At 41.5% G+C, this 20,727-nt stretch overlaps 1 pseudogene; it reads left to right on the forward strand.

Moving 5' to 3' along the window:
• Positions 1–19,873, forward strand: part of LOC119823746 — a 38,959-nt pseudogene extending 19,086 nt beyond the window's left edge.
• Positions 19,874–20,727: the final 854 nt, after the last annotated feature.

Below are 20,727 nucleotides of genomic sequence, written 5' to 3' on the forward strand. Positions count from 1 at the left end.
GCAATCTGAGTCTGTACAGCAAACCCCTAGGTGTTGAGATTCAAGGTTATTGTCAGGTACCAAGGAACATAGAAATCCAGGACATCAGAGGAATAAGGCATATACCTACCTCATCCAGTGAATAAGTCTAATGTGTCTGTCATAGTTAGTTTCGTTTGTCAACTTGACACATCCGGGAGGATGGAGCCTCTATTGAAAAATGGCCTCCATTTGATTGGTCAATGATTGCATCTGTGAAACATGTTTCCCTTCTTTCCTTCCTTCCTTCCTTCTTTTCTTTTTTTTTGAGATTATAACATAATTACATCATTTTCTCCTCCCTCCCCCCTCCAAATCCTCCAATGTACCCCTCCTTGTTCTCTTTCAAAGTTATGGCTTTATTTGTCATTGTTATTTATATGCATTCCTAAATATAACCTGTTCAGTCTGTATAACGTTACCTGTATGTATGTTTACAGGGCTGATCATTTGGTAGTGGATAGCCAATTGGTGTGCTCTTCCCCAGACAAGACAGTGAAGCATTTTCTTAATTGCTAATTGATGTGGGAAGACCTAGCCTACTATGTGGTGGCCTGGGATGTATAAGAAAAGCAGCTGAGCCGGGCTGTGGTGGCGCACGCCTTTAATCCCAGCACTCGGGAGGCAGAGGCAGGGGGATCTCTGTGAGTTCGAGGCCAACCTGGTCTACAAAAGCTAGTTCCAGGACAGGCTCTAAAAACGCTGCAGAGAAACCCTGTCTCGAAAAACAAAAAAAAAAAAAAAAAAAAAAGGAAAAGCAGCTGATAGCCAGGCGGTAGTGGCGCACGCCTTTAATCCAAGCACTCAGGAGGCAGAGGTAGGTGGATCTCTGTGAGTTCGAGGCCAGCCTGGTCTACAAGAGCTAGTTCCAGGTCAGGCTCCAAAGCTATTGAGAAATCCTGTCTCGAAAACCAAAAACAAAAACAAAAAAGAAAGAAGGAAGGAAGGAAGGAAAGAAGGAAAGAAAGAAAGAAAAGCAGCTGAACAAGCCAAAAATCAGCATTTCTCTGTGGTCTCTGCCTCCAGGTTCCTGCTTTAAGCTCCTACCCTGGCTCCCCCTGATGATGGACTGTACCTTGTAAGAAGAAACCACCCTTCTCTTCCTCAAGTTGCTTCTGGTTATGATGTTTATCATGGCAACAGAAAGCAAACAGACCGGTGCCTTTCCCCTACACCTCCGTCACAGCCTATTATTTTTTTATTACATCAGAGTGCAAATGCTCCTCCCCCTTTGCCCTTTCCCAAATTCCTTAAAATCGTCTTCCTGTTTAGGTGCTCCAGAAAGCATTACCCCTCTTCAGACCCTGTAAAAGGAGACTGGAAGACTGCGAATCTTCACCCTTACTGTGAGTTTATTCCCAAATAAATATACCTTTGTTATACTCCATCCAGACTAATGTGGGGCTCTCTGGGTATGACTACAAGACCCCACCACACTTCATTCTTGAGTGCTCTGCATTCTTGCCCTCAGGCACCTAGCCAGGACATCTCTTAACACTTTCCTGCTCCAAACCTTCTTATGTAGATTGACAATGACTTTGAGGTCTTATGAAAAATAAAGTAGACCTAGCAACTTCTCCAATTTAGTATGCCTCAAACTGTCGGTATTTACGGACACAATTAAAGAATATATGAGAAATATGCCTGCAGATAATATAGCCATTAAATAAATCTCATGGTCTCAAGGAACAATCTTCCTCTCAGTAGCCTCTATCAAAACCTTTCCGTGAAGTCCCTCCCCAGAGAAAGAGCAGCTTCACTTACTGTTCATAGTAAAATATGGCTGATTTCCTGAGCACAGCTCCAAAGCGAGTTCTTCCTGTGTGTAGTCTACTTGATCCTCACACTTCTTACTGTATTGTAATGGAGTCTTTGACTATCATCCACAGCATAGTGCTGCAATATTGGACTGCTTTGGTAGAAAGGGAAAATCAGGGGGCAGCAAGAAATACAAGGAATTCAAATTTTAGGTTCCCCTCATATAGCTGGCCTTCCTTTAAGCCCTTTGTATGTCTGGGCTTTATACGTGGGTCCCCAAAGCTAGTCCTGTACTTCCCTAGGCTTGTCATTTCGTGTTCTTATTTTAGACTTGTTTTGTAAATAAAGCTGTTTCCCAAGGGGGGGGGGGGGAAAGAAAGGTAAAATCAGGTTCCCAAACAGGAAGTCAATAACTAGCACAATGATTATAATCATTATAATCACTTTTTTTGCTAATCACTTGGTAAGTGCTCAAGTCACGGGCAACACCATGTTTTTAGTATATGTGCATTTAATTGAGAAATGCTTGAGCTGAAGAGATGGCTCAGCGATTAGGAATGAGCTCTGCTCTTGCCCTGAGTTTAATTCCCAGAACTCCTTGTCAGATGGTTTACAACTACATGGGACTGCTCCGGCTTTCATGGGCAGCTGCCAATCATATTTCCATATACATACACATGATTTCAAAATTACTTCTAACTGCTGCGTTGAACATAAAAGATAGAATACCAACGTATTCTATCTGAGAAAACAAGAATACCGATTAATATCTTGCCTTTGTTCATCCAGTGCACAGACTACAAAATTTGAATATCAGAAGTTAAATGTGTTCTCCGGAACATTTGCTGGAGGTTGCCCTTCAAGCCTATGGTTACCATTCAGTAGACACACACATTTGCCCCTTGATTGTAACACCTTAAGGAGCTCTCTCATTAGAAGCTGAATTTCTGCAGGATTATACTCTGGCTCATTTTTCTAACAGTTTTACTTTGTGTCAGGTAATTTTTTTTGTCTTGTGTCAGAAAATTTTTTGCTCCTTGTCTGCCTTCTCCCTTTCTTAAAGAATGAAATGTTCTCCACATGTCAAGAAATACAATGGCCAGAGTCTCTTCACTAAATGCACGCCTTTGCCTTGTCGTTCACTCCATCATTACTTCCACTCACTGTGCCAACTACATTTTATTCAAGAGCTTGGAAGATGAAAAGTTTCTCAGTTAATGTAGGACGACCAATAAATATTACAAAAAAATAGAGAAGCCAACAAGAGATGCAATTTATCAGTCTAGAATTTCAATTTAATGACAGCATAGAGAAAACTGAGCAATTTAAGAAAATAATGAATTACAAAGTGATAAAATAAAATAAAACACATTCCAAGATAAAGTCATTTTATGCTTCATATCCTTTGGACAGATAACTGTGGTGAATTCAAAATAAATTAGCACTCTTTGCTTTGGATATTCCTATGTTAAAATATAGTGTGCTGGGGCTGGAAACCTTTTAAGATTTCCAAAAAGTGTTATGTCAGCAAACTTATGTTTAATTGATGATTTTGTTTTCTTTCTTTCTGTTTGAGATAGGGACTCATTATGTAGCCTAGCATGGCTTTGAGCTCTCCATCGTTCTACTTCTGCCATTCAGGCGCTAGAATGACTACAGTATTCTACCACACTCAATTTTGTTTGCCTCTTAAAATAAACAAGCAAATATCTCAACAATCCTGTTCAATGCAATGTGAATACAACATATATTCTTTCTAAAATAGTTATCATATAATCATATATATATATAATATTTAAATTACATTTATATCCATGGACATACATACATAAAAGTATTATATAACTGGTAGTTTAAAAGAAAATAGCTGTTATAGGGATGGCACATTTAGGAGGTGTGGCCTTGTTGGAGTAGGTGTGGCCTTGTTGGAGGAAGTGTGTCATTGAAGGGGTGGGCTTTGAGGCTCCTATACTCACTATGCCCAGTATAGTGTGACAGCTCACTTCCTACTGCTTGTGGACCTAAATGTAGAGCTCTCAGCTCCTTCTCCAGTGCCATGCCTGTCTGCATGCTATCATCCTTCCTGCCATAATGATAATGGACTAAACCTCTGGACCTGGAAGCCAACTCAGTTACATGTCTTCTTTTATAAGAGTTGCTGTGGTCATGGTACCTCTTTACAGTAATAAAAACCCTAAGACAACAAGGTATTTAAACTTCAGAAACTGCTTTGCCTCATCCTCTATTAAAAACATGCTACAGTTGATATCTGTGGCCTGTGTCACTTCTGGGGGCCATAGAAACCATGTGTAATGAAATGAGAAGGCCAGGCTGAGCCAGCCCTGCCCTTTGCTGGCCCTGAAAAAGCTGGTCCTACCTTGCTGGCCACTGTAGCAATAGAGTTGTTACTGACCCTCACGGGAGAGCCAGCCCCTGCACTTGGGAGATGGCCCCAACCCGCACCACAGGTGAGGGAGAACTGACATTGATGGCATAGGTATAGGGGAGTTGACTCTGTCCCCTCATCTGAGGCTTGTGGCCCCAGTGTCCTGGACTGACAAGCCCAGCTACCACCCTAGCCCACAGCTGGGCCTTGTTTAGTTCCAACCTAACATTTACCCCATCTAGGATCTACTGGAGCTCCTGAAGGGACTGGTCCTGAGGAATGATACCCACAGGCTCTCCATGATTCAGGGCTATTGCAGGATAATCTCAGAGGAGCTTTGGTGAGGATCCAGCGATAATGCTGTACCAGAAACCTGAGGTCCTGAACCAGACCAGTGACTCATTGCAGTGAACATTCACGGATAAAGCTAATTGGATGAAAGGGTGTGGTGTGTGACAAACTGCTCCCAAGGCCACCTGGATGAAGGAAGAGGTGTTGGGGAGGCAGGAAAGGAGACGCAAAGAGGGGTTTTTTGTTGTTCTTATTTTTGTTTGTTTGCTTGCTTTGTTATGTTTTGGTTTGATTTTTTAAAATTTCCTTTTGGGGGATGCTGCAGGGGTCAGGGGAGGATATGGGGTTACTAGGTGAGTGGAATTAGTGTGTATGCTGTGAAATTTCCAAAGAATCAATAAAAAAAAAACTATGTTAAAAAATATGCTATACATGTGGTAGCCTACGCCTTTAATCCCAGCACTTGGGAGGCAGAAGCAGGTCTGGTCTACAAAGAGCATCCAGGGCTACACAAGAAAAACCTGTCTCAAAACAATGAACAAAAAAGCAAACCATTCACCAGTGACTGGACTGTGCTTGACTAATAATTTACTGAACTGAAACAAGAAAAATTGTTCTAGTTTAGAATTCTGTGATTTCCAGCCAATCATTCTGTCTCATTATACACACAGCTACTCGACTTATTTCTCATCAGATTCAGTTGCTATGCGTGTACACAGGCATGAGGATTTTTATTCTATTGTTTTGAATTTGTCTTATGTAGCTCAGGATAGTCTTAAACTTTCTGTATAGCCAAGGATGACCTAAATACCAGTCCTCCTGCCTGGAACGCCTGTGTTAGGATTACATTCCTGAGCCATCAGGCCTGCCTTTCTGTACTAGCTATGCTTCTGTTGCTGTGGTAAGAAAATTATAACCAAAGGAAACTCAGGAAGGCAGAATTTATTTTTGCTTAGGATTCAAGAGGGACAAGTCCGTTGTGGTGGGGAGAGACAGCAGCAGGCAGGCATGGTGGCATGTGGCAAGCCCTGAAACATCCCATGAGAAGCAAGAAGGAAGTCTGCTTCAACACAACTTAGCTAGCCAGGCTAGCTCAAACTTTTCAAATCCGACTCTGGGCAGTTTACTGTAAGCATAGTCCAGCACAGTACAATTTGGAAAAGTATTTCCTGGTGTGACACAATCCCCTCTGCACAAGGAGGCATAATTACATAGAAACTCAACTCCAAGGAGATGGGTTCTGTAGATAGGCAACAGGCATTATCTTAAGGGCCTAGGGGAGGATCTGGTGTGGTTTTGGTCAGACAGATAGCATAGAGGTCATTTGGGATATTAGCCACCTCCGGTCCTGGTTGTGGGAGCTTGGGGAAATGCCTAGCACAGAGGTCACCTAGACCACTTCCGGTCCTGTTTATGGCAGTTTGATTTGGTATGGGCCTACAGAGAGCATAAATCACAAGGTTATCAATCACCTCCATTCCCAGTCTTCTGGGAGAAAAACAAGTTATACATCTTTCCCGTTGAAAAGCCAGTCCTGCCTGTTCACCATTCCTGGTTTCCTTAATGCTTATCTGTGAGGGCGAGGACCTTTGTACTCCAAACAGTGGCAGGACAGGAAACTGAGTATCTGCACCTTCAACCACAGACTTGAAGCAGAGAATGCAAATGAGGTGAGATTATGAACTCTCAAAACCTGGCCCCAGTGACACATTTCCTCCGTCACTGCCTCTCTAGGACAGTGCCATCAACTAGAGACCAAGCATTCACATATCCAAACTATGGGTGAAATTTCTCATTCAAATGACCACACCCTCATTTCAAGTTTTGTTGACGCAACAAACAGACCATTGTCTTTTTACTGCCAAGACTGTGCATACCAAATAGATAAACATTTTAGACGTTTGCTAGCTCTTGGAATCACATCAACCAACACAAGCAGAAACTCAGCAAAGGGAGAGATATTTATGGACTTAAAACATGACTTTTAGAATATTACTTTTCTGATATTTCTTGTAAAAGACTAAAATATTATTTCTAAAATGTATTACATATGTGTACATATAATTATATGCATATACATAAACATAATTAACTATACATTAAAAACCCAACTTCTTTAATTATAGCATCACTAATTATTGTTTACACCAACCACAAACATACTAAATAGAGAATTCTTTACGTCTCCAAAGACAGAGTTTTTTTCTGAAGTGTCTCAGGTTTCAAACCTGAGACAACAATGAGATTATTTTATTTGGATAAGAGATTTATTAAGTTAATTCTTCTTCTTCTTCTTCTTCTTCTTCTTCTTCTTCTTCTTCTTCTTCTTCTTCTTCTTCTTCTTCTTCTTCTTCCTCCTTTTTTGTCTTACAGTACTGGGCATTGATGTCAGGGTCTCACACACTTTAGCGCTGAGCTAGGTCTTCATGGGTTCAGACCATGGGGCAAAGTGGAGATTCCCTTTTACAGGTTTTGGAGGATTGAGGGAGGTTCTACGTCCACTAACGGATGAATAATTCCCAGTCAGTCTTATAGTCAGGCTGCCACTGATTGCCAGGTGGCAGAGGAAGGGGAATGGTCTTGCATTTTGGTTGGTATTTTTAAGGCCTTAATCTGGGGGCCCAGGAGGACAGTGGTGGCTGTCCCTTGATGCAGCTGACCTTGCAGCCAACAAGAGTGCTCATCGCCAAACTCTGTCCAACATGAGTAGTTCAAGACCCACTGAGGAAGTCAGAGTGGAAAGAGTCTTACATACAAAGCTATCACTGTATTTTGTGCTCTGCTTTCTGCCAAGACCTCTAAAGTAGCAATTACTCAAAATTAGGGAGTTGGTTGATATTCTGATATATTGATAAAAAATAATATAAGGCCTGCATATATTTTAGGATACATGCTTCAGACACTGAGTGAAAAATGACATATTTGATGTAGTGAATTGAAGATCCCTTTTAAGGTTAACACTACCAGAGGAAACATATCTTGCTGGTTCCCTCTGGGATTTCAAAGTATCTCAGGGGAGATTTCCTGTAATTCTGGGTGATTTTTTTAAAGATTTATTTATTATGTAACAGTGTTCTGGCTGCATGTAAGCCTGCATGACAGAAGAGGGAGCCAGATCACACTACGGATGGTTGTGAGCCACCTTGTGGTTGTTGGGAATTGAACTCAGGACCTCTGGAAGAGCAGCCAGTGCTCTTAACTACTGAGCCCTCTGTCTCTCAACCCTCTAGGTGATTTCTTGACACAAACTGTCAAATCAATTTAGCACACACTTATGTCATCTACAATGTGAGAGGCTCTGAGTGTCACTACAAGGAAAAGAGATAAAACACAGACGTCTCTCTTAGAAAATACCAATTTCCCACTGATTGAAGAGATATCTACAGTGGCTAGCCTTAGTATCTGGGAGTTGTGGGCAAGGGTGTGACTTCCTCAAGAGTGGCATTATTTTGCTGTTAGTACAGGCACATTTTTCTTGGTAGGGAATCAGGCAATTAATCTGGGATATCAATTCCTAAGAGTGATAGATCTAATCTACTGGAACTCACTGTCCCACAAGAACTGAACCTTGTCCAATGTCTGTGCAGGGCAAACCAGGGAAGATATCTTTGGTTTAGAGACTAGGAAAAATCCAGGAAGCTAAAAATGTAGTAAAGGTCAGGCATTGCTTTTTCATAGCACAGTAACTGTAATTGTTTGATGTTCTGTCTCCCCTACTAAACTATTAATTATTCGAGAGCAGAACACATATGTCTCTGTATTAACAGAGCCTAGGCAATGTCTTGTATTCATGTGGTGGTTTGCTATAATTGATAAACCACTCTCAATTTATTTTTATGAATTGAAATCTGTAGTTTTCACAGTTTATGGGTATTGACCAATGCAGAACTTAAAGTTTTAATTACATATCATAATAGAAGATACCCTAGGATAAACAGAAAACTGCTCAAACCAATTCTAAGATCTCAGCTTAAGGATGAGGAGCCTTCCAAAAATTATTTACGATTTTATTGCACTCCCTGTTGTATCCCAGATAGGTTTTTAAGGAACTTGGTAGACTCATCCAATATTCAAATGGATAGAGCCAAAAGGGGTCAAGAAAATTTTAAAGAGATAAGATTATCCCTGTCAAAGACATACATGTGTTACATGCATGAATATAAATATATAAGCTTTCTTTAGAAGAGATAAAATTTATCCAAGTGCCCTGACACATACCTGTGGAGTCTCATCTGCTTGGGGGAATGAAATGGACATTCACTTGAACTCAGGAGACTGAGGCCAGCATGCACAATACACATAGCACAACTCAAGTCCCCAGAAGGCAGGGGAGCTCTCTATCTAAAAGACAAACAAACCTGAAGCCATGCATAGTAGCACATGCCTTCAACCCTATAATCTCAGCACTGAAGAATTCAGGGTCAACCTTACCTTTCTATGAAGTTTGAGGCTAGCCTGTGCTACCAAAGACACTGTTCTTAAAAAAGGAAACAAACAAACACACAAGCAAAAACAACAACCCTGAGAGCAGTGGAAGGTAGGATTTAAAAACAGATTCAGACATATTAATTTCAATTTGTGACATGGGTATTTAAATAAATGAGAAATAAATGGTTATTATGTTGTGCTGGTTCATTTTTTTGTCAACTTGACATATGCTAGATTGATCTGGGAAGAAGAAACCTCAACTGAGACAATGCTTCCATCAGATTGGCCTGTAGGCAGGTCTGCAGGAACATTTTCTTTATTCATGTTTGATGTGGGAGGACACTACCCACTGTGGGTGGTTGCCAACCCTGAACAGGTTGTCCAGGGCTCTATAACAAAAACAGAGAAATAAACGAAGAACAAGCCAATAAGCAGCATTCCTCCATCAGATCAGCTTCTGCTTCAGTTTCTACCTCCAGATTCCTGCCTTCCATTCCTGCCCTGACTTCCTTTCATGATAGACTTTAACCTGTAAGCTGAAATAAATATTTTCCTCCCTGAATGAAACGTGAGCCAGGCCTCCACTGTCTTCGTTCCTCTCAGCATTGCCATCTTCCAGGATCCTGCTAGAATGTTTACACCGTTCAACCATTTTTCTATTCCAACCTTCTGAAATCTTTCATAGCCCTCCCCAAACACACTTCTCAGCAGCATCACACACCCCAGGTACCGACTTCTCTCTGCATGTTTACTTGTTTGTCGCTGCGATAGAATTCCATGATTGAAAACCACCAAAGGGAGACTTTCTGGACCTATAGTTTCAGAGGGATGTATGTCCATAATGGTGGGAAAAGCAAGGTGGCAGGAGCAGGAAGCTGAAGAATCACATCTCAACTACACAGAGGAAACAGAGTAACGTGGAGGTGGGCTGAGACTGTAAATTCAAAGCCTGCCCCCAGTGATGTACTTTCTCCAGCAATTCTCTGTGTTCTGAAAGTTCCATAACTCTCCCAAGCATCACTACCGAGCAAAAAGTGTTCAAATGCACAAGCATAGGGGAGACATTTCCTATTCAAACCACCAGAAACTGTAACTTATTTTCAGAGAGAGGGGGGCTAACGTGGCTTCTGTTCAGTGTTAAAGTGATTAGGAAATGCCCCTTTGTGTGTCTGCTTGTACTGTCTGTGCATTGATTCAGAATTCACAGAGAACAGAAATAAACGAAAGTAACCAGAGACCATCCCAGGGAATGGCCTTTGCTTTCACTACAAAGTCATGATATCTTTTCCTTCCATGGCTTAAAAGTAATACATGCTTTATTATAGGAAATATAAAGAACAGGAGACCATGCACTGATACTTTACTGTGGGCAGGACTCTTAAGGCTGCCTGGTGTGGCACCAAAGTCAAATATGTGTTCTTCATTTGCCTTATTACTTACATATACCAAAGTTTACAAAAACAAACGTGAAATATGGTTTAGTTAATAATAAGGAAAATTAAAAATTGCCCAAAGTCCACATTATGAGTTAATTCTGTGGGGCAGATTTTTTTTCACTTTTATTGAAAATATATTCTTAAATCAGCCAGTGGTGGTGCATGCCTTTAATCCCAGCACTTGGGAGGCAGAAGCAGATAGATCTCTGTGAGTTCTAGGACAGCCTGCTTTTACAAGAGCTAGTTCTAGGACAGGCTGCAAACCTATAGAGAAACCTTGTCTCAAAAAACTAAAAAAGAAAAGAAAAAGAAAGAAAGACAGACAGCCAGAAAGGAAAGAAAATAATTTTTTTTCTCAAGTAATTTATCCTGATTATAGTTTCCCATCCCTCTACTCTTCCCAGTTCCTCTCTACCTTCTCTTCACTCTGGATCTACTCCCTTTCTGTCTCTCATTAGAAAAAAAAACAGCATTGGCTGTGTGGTCATGGCACATGCCTTTAATCCCAGCACTCGGGAGGCAGAAGCAGAAGCAGGCAGATCTCTGTGAGTTCGAGGACAGCCTGGTCTACACAGTAAGTTTCAGGAAAGTCAAGTCTACACAGAGAAACCCTGTCTTGAAAATCCAAAAAGAAAAAGAAAAGGACAACCTTCTAGGGGGGCTGGAGAGATGGCTCAGAGGTTAAGAGCACTGGCTGCTCTTCCACAGGTCCTGAGTTCAATTCCCAGAAACCACATGGTGGCTCACAACCATCTGTACTGAGATCTGGCATCCTTCTCTGGCATGTGGGCATATATGGAGGCAGAATGTTGTATACATAATAAATAAATCTTTTTTAAAAAAGAAGAAGAAGAACAAGCTTCTAAGAGATAACCAACACGACAAAATAAAATATAGCAAGATAAAGCAAAAACAATCATACTGAAGTTGAAGAAGACAACCCAAGAAGAGTCCCAAGAGTAGGCATAAGAATCAGAGAGAGACCCACTCGTTCTCAGACGTCCCATAAAATACTAACCTAAAAGCTATAATATATGCACAGAGGACCCATGTAAGCTCTGTGCTTGCTTCTTCAGTCTCTGTGAGTTCATAGGTAGCTTGCTTAGCTGATTCACAAGGCCTTGTTTTCCTAGTGTCCTGATTCCCTCTGGCTCTTACACTTTTCTGCCTTCTTTTCTTCAGGGTTCCTTCAGCTCTGCGGGTAGAGATTTGTGCTCTCTCTCTAAGGTAATGTCCAGCAGTAGGTCTGTGCATGTTTTCATTTGCTGGAAGAAGTTTCTCTGATGATGACTGAATAAGGCACTGGTCTATGAGTATAGCACTATATCATTAAGAGTGATTTTATTGGTTGTTTTTTTTTTTTTAAGGTAAATAATGTTTGATTTTACCCTAGGTCTTTGGCCTATTTAGTCTCTAGTTCTTGATTACCTAAGCAGTGTTGGCTTTGGGTTCTATAATCTGAAGTGGAATTTAAGTCAAATCAGGCATTGATTGGCTACTCCCACAAGGTTCTGTAGCTCCACTGTTTTAGTGTAGTATGCAGGCAGGACAGATTGTGGGTGAAAGCTTTTGTGGCTAGGTTGGTGTTTATGCTTCTCTTTTGGTAGCCTTCCTGAATCAAAGATACTAGTACATAGGCCTAGCTCAACTTGTCCGTGTTCAAGGAGTTGTGTGGGTGTTGCCCTTGACCATGGAGCCCTGCTGTCAGTTTAAGGAGAACAACTGTTGTCTTAGCAACAGCCTGGGTTGTTTGGGGATTTCCATGGGAGCCCTTTGACCAACATCTCAATAGGATGCAACTCAGTCTATCTACTGGGAACCTCACTTGGTAACAGGAGATGGCCAGCTGAGACTTCATATCTCCCATTATTAGGAGACCTCGTTAAGATCAAATTCATATATTTTAGGGAGCTTCCATTGCACTATGTTTTCATATCATTCCTCAAATGCTTCTCTCAATTCCAACTGTCTCTTCCCACATTCTTTTTTTTTTTTTTTTTTTTTTTTTTTTTTTTTTTTTTTTTTTTGAGACAGGGTTTCTCTGTAACTTTGGAGCCTGTCCTAGAGCTAGCTCTGTGTAGACCAGGCTGGCCTCGAACTCACAGAGATCTGCCTGCTTTTGCCTCCCGAGAGCTGGGATTAAAGGCCTGCTCCACCACTGCCCGGCTCTACATTCTTTTACTCTGCCTTATCTAGCAGATTAACTTTTAAAAGAAGGCTCCAATTTCTCTTGGGCCACTTGTTCATTCTGCACTACATTTTCTCTCTTATCAAGAGATTGTGCTAGCTATGGTTTTTCCTCTTCAGTCTAGTGCACACTTTGAGATTTCAGAGATGGGGAAAAAAGCCATATATATATATATATATATATATATATATATATATATATATATATATACACATATATATACAGAGGACCCAGCACAGACCCATATAGGCCCTGGGCTTGTCACTTTAGTCTCTGTGAGTTCCTTGGGATGACAGTGGAGATGCAAATCATATATAAGGAGTCCTAACCTTCTGAGCACAAATGCACCACTTCTCATGGAGATACCACATGGAGAACCCTGAGGCTGATTGGAGATGCCTAAATTGCCCCCAGCTGCCACAGCCCTTGTTCCCACCGCTGTAATTGCACTGGGGACTTCAAGCAGACCTATTTAGCTAAGCCCCTCAAATTCCTGACTCTCAGAAAGCTGAGAGAAAAGACAGTGGGTATAATTGTAACTTTCGCCTGGGAAGGTTTCTCTGTTAATTTCCACAAGAAGAAACTGGAATGTATAAGAAGGAGACAGGACCAGTTGCCAAGTGCCAGACGATCAGGTTCTGTTACTATAGAACCAAGAGGAATATTCTTCTCTGCGCTTCCCATCTGCACTGTTCCTGGAAACTTTTTTGTTCCTTCCCGAGGAACTGTTTATTGTACAGATGAGAAATCTGCAACAACTGAGCATTATCATCCCAGTATAAAATGCTGAAGATGGGGAAGGGTAACGAATATTTCATGTATGTTTATTCTAGCCATTGGTCTTCTCGCTATGCAGCAATGTCGTAAAGCCCAGGCAATTCACCTCACTGTGTTGTGTGCTTTAAGGTTTTACTAACATTATGAAGTCATGGTGTTTTCCTTTTGATTTAAATTGTAATGTGTATTCATCAAAACACTCTACACTTCACTAAGGTTTGGTTTTTATTTCTTTTTACATGTACTGCAGAATTAAGTAGATTTATGTTTCATTGTGTGGTCTGTGCATCATTTGGTCTGGGACCAAATATAGCTTTTTGTTGTTGTTATTTTATTTTTTATATCTCATTATTTCAGATGTTTTAAAACCTGAAATAATTAGTGACTTTAAAGGAAAATAGGAAATTGGATTCTCACAGAAGGAAGGTGTGGTGGTTTGAAAGAAAATGGTCCCCAAAGAGAGTGGCACTATTAAAAGGTGTGGCCTTGTTGAAGGAAGTGTGTCATTGTGGGGGCAAGCTTTGAAGTCTAAAATATGCTCAAGCCACACCCAGTGGCTAAGACCACTTCATGTTGTGTGCATAGCAAGATGTAAAACTCTCAGTTCCCCTAGCACCATGTCTCTTGTGCACTTCCATGTCCTCCTATGATGATAAAGGACAGAAACTCTGAAACTGTTAGCCACCCCATTAAATATTTTCCTTTATAAGAGTTGCCATGGCCGTGGTGTCTCTTCCCAGCAATAGAAACCCTAACTAAGACAGAGTGGGGTAATTTTCACACATACAACCCACATAAAATAAGTTGTTGTTGTTGTTGTTTTGAGACAGGATTCTTTGTGTAGTTTTGGAGCTTGTCCTGGAACTTGTTCTGTAGACCAGGCTGGCCTCGAACTCACAAAGACTAGCCTGCCTCTGCCTCCTGAGTGCTAGGATTAAAGGGGTACACCACCACTTCCCAGCAAAAAATAATTTTTTTAATTAAAAATATTGACCTGGAAGTAACCAACTAAAGCACAAAAGATTAAAATGTCGCTGTTTTAGTTTCACTTCTGCTGTAATTAAAATTCCCTGACTGAAAGGAACTTTGGGAGGAAAGGGTTTTTTGGCTTACACTCCAGATCACAGCCTGTTATTGAAGAAAGTTAAGGCAAACTCAAACAGAACAAGAAATGAGATTTGCTTTCTATTTCTCCTAAGATTGCCTCCAAACAAGGAGCTCACTTTACAAACAAACAAACAAACAAACAAACGCACACCAAAGACTAAGGATGCTATTGTTTGCTCCGGAGCTGGCTTCGGCTTATACTAAACTGGATTTCTTAAACAGTTCAGGATCACCTGCCTGGGGTAAAGCTGCCACAAAGGGCTGGGCCCTCCTACATCAATTAACCATCAAGATAATCTCCCACAGACATGCCCGGAGGCAGATTTTTATCTAGGCAATTCCTCAATTAAGGCTTTCTTCTTAGATGGTGTTAGACTGTGCCAAATTGGCAGTTAAAGACAACCAGAGTAATTAGTTTAAGACTTATTAGTGTAGGTACTGGAGAGTTGTCTCAGCCGTTAAGAGTATGGGATGTTCTTCCAGATGGACCTGAGTTCATTTCTTAGCACCCCCATGGCCACTTACAACTGTTTGAAACTCCAGTTCCAGGGGTCTGATAACTTCACACCAATGCACATAAAATGAAGTTAAATAAACTTTATGCAATAAGGAACCGGGTATATTCCCAGAGCCTATTACAATCAATTATAGTAGGTTGGGATTACAGCTCGGTGATAGATTACTTACATGTCATGTGTGAGACCATAGGTCAAATCTCTTGAGTCAAAGAGAGACAGACACAGAGAGAAAGATGGAGAGAGAGGGAGGTTAGGGAGACAGAGAGATTGCGATTCATTTAATTAAAAAGAACAGTTTAGAAAAAGTAGTTTGTATAAAATGGAAATGCATTGATTCATACAAACAAAATCAAGTTTAATCCCATCAGCTGAGAGGCAGAGACAGCTGTATCTCTATGAGTCTGAGGCCAGCCTATGTCTACATGGGGAGTATCAGGCCATGGTTACATAGTAAGATCCTGTCCCAAAGAAAACAAAAATCAACAATAACAACAAACAAACAAACAAAATACAAAGAATAAAAAAGAAAAAAAGAAAAGAAAGAGGAGAAAAAAAAAAAAAAACAAGAATCAGGCAGGGCTGGGATTAAAGGCATGCGCCACCACCGCCCGGCCGAAGCAAGATTTAATTAAATATAGACCAGGTAGATGAGGTTCCTGGGAAATGGCCCATGTCACAGTTTGCAACAGTTTAAGAAGGAAAATCCCCAATTCGCTGCATTTCCCATCAGGCCCAATAAGGGCAAGAATACATCCTGATGTATTTCCTGCCTATGTATCTCCTGTGCACGTGTGACCATGTGTGATTAAGCCCAACCGTTGCAGAAAGGTCAAACAAACTTGTTTAGGGCAGTAAAATCTGTGACTTGCTACCTCCCATAAACAATAGCCTCCATTCATTGTCTTTGGGCTTGTGAGATCAGAGGCATTTGTGTTTCATGAATCTCTTACGCATAGAATTTAATTAAAACTTAAAATGTAATTTTGACTCTCACACTATGGTCTACGTCTTTTGACTTGTTAATTACTACAACCACACCTGAGTTGAGCTATTTCACGGCTAAAAAATAGCTGTTATTAACTATAGTGTTCACATTATCCCTAGAGAGTAAGGAACTCTTCCCTGATAGCTAGATTTACAAAGAAGAAGAAGAAGAAGAAGAGGAGGAGGAGGAGGAGGAGGAGGAGGAGGAGGAGGAGGAGGAGGAGGAGGAGGAGGAGAAGGAGAAGAAGAAGAAGAAGAAGAAGAAGAAGAAGAAGAAGAAGAAGAAGAAGAAGAAGAAGAAGAAGAAGAAGAAGGTGGCGGCGCACGCCTTAATCACAGCACTAGGGTGGCAAAGACAGACAGATCTCTGTGAGTTCGAGGCCAGCCTGGTCTACAGAGTGAATTCCAGGGCAGGCTCCAAAGTTACATAGAGAAACCCTGTCTTGAAAAACCAAAAAAAAAAAAAAAAAAAAAAAAAAAATCCACAAAAAAAAACAACTGAACAAACAAAAACCAGCACCGAAAGGTCTCAGATGGGGGATCAGGAGGGACGCTGAAATAAACAGCTGTGGCATATGAAGTTTATTAGAAGAGTTATTATTGTTATTATTAGTGCGATGGGCAGACAGTGAATAACAGGTAAGAACTCCGAGGAGAGATCAGGAGCCAGCGTCTGAGGCAGCATGGCTGGGGCCTCTAATGAGAGAGATCAGATCCTATACGGACTAGTGGGACTCTCTGGCTATGCCCTTCTAGGGTGGGGGAAGTTTCACACCACAAACCTGCCACCTCACTCTGATTCCCAGAGATAAGGCTGGGAAGCAGGTGCAGGACATCCGGCCAGACACACCCACTTCACTCTTCAGGTGAGAGATCCTGGTACCTGGAAGTCTGTCCACTAAAAGTTTACAGAACTTTTTGGAAGGCTGTCAATACAAATTTACAAACGGCATCACAGTGGGTGCCTACCAGTCAGTGTCTGTGAAAAGGGAATGGCTGATGCCTAACTCTCAGGATTCCCACGTTAATTACAATCTCACGCCAACAAACATCCACAAACAACAAAACTTCTCTCCTTAAGCCATGTCTGATGCTCGCTTTACTTCCACATACTTCACTTGTTTTTCTTTTAGGGTACTTCTCATACTTCCCTGTCCTGTTTCCTAGGCAACGTATCTCTCCCAGTAGACTCTAAGTTCCACAAGAGTGGCAGTTAGCAGTAGGTCTTATTTTTGGTATCATCATCCTATTGTACTGTAACCTAGTTCAGTCTCTGCAGTAAAGGTGTCAGAATACTTTCAAAGAATGCTTCCTTCCTTTTTTAAAACCTTTGGCTTTGCTTTCATTATTTTAAAGTTTTTCATTGTGTAATATTCATTTTGAGTACTCTGTTACACAAGGACATCTGAACAGAAATACATAATGTACGTTGAGCCTATTTCCCCACAGCCACTACCTTCGTTCCCCTTTCTCCTTCACCCTGCTAGTTCCCCTCGGCCTTTTACACAGCATTGCTTTTACTTTCATTTTGTATAGCACACATTTTATGTATGCTTCTGAGAATGATACATTTGATTCAACATGATTTTCTCCGTTTTCCTCTAAATGGCACAGCTTCGTTCTTCTTTATGGCTGAACAATATCTGTTGTGTATCTATGTCGTATTTTATCATTCCTCTGTGGTTGCTAGGTTGGTTCCAAAACTTGGGATCATGAATAGCGCTGCAGTAAACGACGGTGTGTAAAGTACCTCTGTGATGCATTGCTTGGAGTCTGGCGAGCGAAAGAGGAATTTGCATGGACCTGAGAGTGAGGGAAACGGGAGACGTCGCACTCAGAGGCCTCTACCTTGAAGCTGGGTGAAGAACGGAGGTGGAGGTGCCTGGAATTCCAACTTGTCCTTTTGTTTGGAGTTTTGCTTCTCTTGCCACCTGCTGGTCTCCTCATCAATAGCAATCCCTGAGTCATCTCACCTAGTGATTCGGCTAGAGACTCAGGAACAGGCTCACACAGAGACAAGCATTTCCCCGAAGGGACAAAGGCAGGAGACCACTACAGGGGCACATTCTTTGTAATTCTGCTTTGGCAACTGTCACTCTTGATTGTCTTTGGTTTCTCTATGGATTGCAATTTGTCTACCCACGCAGTCACTTAAGGCTGGCTGCCGAATGCCTGTTTCTCTCTGCTCCTCTGTTTTCTTCCAGACCTTCAATTCTGCAACAATATTCATATTTGTGAGAGATAAACCCTCTATTCTTAATGTATTTACTGAAGGCTTTCTTCTCCTAGTGGGACTTTCCAGTCTGCGCTCTGCCATTTTATTGCATAAGCCATGTCCACCCCATAGTTATGAAATGGCTACCAACCAGCGCTTGCCTATTTAGCTAACCTTATGCTGGGCAGGAAGTCAGTACACTGATACCAATTTTTTTCTCTTAGAATCTTCTCTTACTTTAAGAAGGGGAATTTTTTCTTTTAAACAAAGACTGTACAAAAATCCCTTCTGTCTTATCAGTCAAATCTGAGTCGCTCATTCTTCCTGGACAACTCCTAGAGGGGCTTAATCCCCTGGAAGTAACACCGCTGCTGATGTAATAAATCAGATCAGGCCGAATAAGTAAATCCTATCTTAATCTGAGCAGAGCAAAGCAACTCCTGGATGACCATTGGGAAGGCAGCGGAAAAATCACGTGGCAAATATGCCTATCAAGTCTTATAGAGCTTGTAGGCGTGGTCTTGAGTAGCCCCAGGGAGGGGCTGTCTTTTGCCGGACTTTCTCTGGGGTGGAGTTTAGAATCAGAGGAGTGAGACAAGAGCCCAAGCTCCTAGCTGGAGATTCCCAACACCCTCGACTGGACCAGTTTAGACCTGTGTTTCTTCCTCCTGTCTGTTCATCAGTGTAATCTTTCGCTTTGGGTGATGTTGCTGATGTTGCTGTTTTTGAGGCAAGGTCTTGCTACGTTGCCGAGGCGAGACCTCAGACTCCAGAGTACTGTGGCTTCAGGTTTGCACCCCATGCCCAGCCCAGGAAGTCTTAAAAACATAGTTTCACTTGGTTACTAACTAACAGAAGCAGTGATTTAACTGCTGTGGGGTGGTATCTCATCATTAGTGCTTGTCAACTTCTGTCATGGATACCGGTGTGTAACTAGACTTCAGATTCATTGCTTTGATCAGACGTGATTATTTCTCCGAAGCAATTTCACAACAAAATCTTTCTTTCTTTCTTTCTTTCTTTCTTTCTTTCTTTCTTTCTTTCTTTCTTTCTTTCTTTCTTCCTTCCTTTCTTTCTTATTTTCTATCTCTCTCTCTCTCTCTCTCTCTCTCTCTCTCTCTCTCTCTCCTTTCTTTCTTTTTTTCTTTCATGAGGAAGATGAGATGGCTGACTGAGGGAAAGACAAGGTTTAGCCATCCAGATGATCTCATCTAAAGATGATCTGCAGAACTGATAGAATTATGACTCAAACCTCCCCTTGCTTGAGTCATAGGAGATTATTGAGGACCAGCAGAGCCCACACAAGTTATTTGATTGATTATTCTTGGAAAGTCACCAGACATCTTGTCTATCCTAGCCCTTTCCTGAAAGAGCTCTCAAATTTCATCATACCAGAATAAAGAAGTAACTTGTTTTGTCTGGGTATGGTGGCACGTGCTGATGTTCCCATCACTGAGATGGGTAGGGTGGCACGTTAGGTTCCCATCACTGGGAAGCTAAGGGTAGAAAAGTCCCAAGTTCAATTCTAGCCTGAGCAACTCAGTGAGACTTGTTTCAGTGTAAAAAGTAAAAAGGGGAAATGACTCCTAATGATGTTTTGCTATTCTTGTGAATTGGTGTGTTGTTCAGCCATCACCAGAGAGGCTTCCTCCTGCTGCAGAAGGGAACATATCTAGAGACCCACAGCCAGACCTTACCAAGAGAGCGAGAGACCTCAGAACACTCCATCTAATCCCTCCCCTCAGGGTTCAGAGAACCCCACAGTAAAGCAAGCAGAAAGAGTGGAAGAGCCAGAGGGATGGAGGACAAGGATTCAAGACCTTATAGACCTGGCACACATATGAATTCCCAGAACCTGAAGCAGCATTCAAAGTGCCTGCGTGGGACTGTACCAGATACCTCTGTATCTGTATATTATGTATATATTATGGCTGCCAGATTAGTGTTTCTGTGGGACTCCTGAGGGGGGGAATGAGTGGATCTCTGATTATTGTGCCTTTCCTTGGGTTCTTTTCCTTCTGTTTGTTTGTCTTGTCCAACTCTGAAGTAAAAGTTTTTATTTCAATTTATTATATTTTTAAAAGTGAATGAACGAGTGAATGAGCGGACTCCACAGCTTTTTTGTTTTTGTTTGGTTGTTTGTGTTTTTCCAAGACAGGGTCTCTCAGTAGATATGGAGCCAGTCTTGGAACTCGCTCTGTTGATCAGGTTGACCTTGAACTCACAGAGATCCACCTGCCTCTGCCTGCTGAGTGCTAGTATTAAAGGCTTGCACCACCACTGCCCGGCTTGTTTTGTTTTTCAAGACAGGGTTTCTCTTGACTGTCCTGGAACTCATTCTGTAGACCAGGCTGGCCTCTAACTCAGAGATTCACCTTCTTTTGCCTTCTAAGTGCTGGGAGTATGTTTGCTTTTATTTGGTTATAGTTTGGTGGGTTTGGGGGGCATGGTTTTACTGTTTTCTTGGTTTGGGGGTTTTTGGTGTTTATTTTTAGAAAGAACTTAAAGTGGGTATGTAGGAAGGGGGAGAGGACTTGGGGGAGGGGAAGAATGTTAAAATGTTTAAATTAAAAATTGTAAAAATGGGCTGGCGATATAGCTTAATGATTTGTCTAGCATGC

Source organism: Arvicola amphibius, chromosome 9 (assembly GCF_903992535.2).
Source record: "Arvicola amphibius chromosome 9, mArvAmp1.2, whole genome shotgun sequence".
NCBI lineage: Eukaryota > Metazoa > Chordata > Mammalia > Rodentia > Cricetidae > Arvicola > Arvicola amphibius.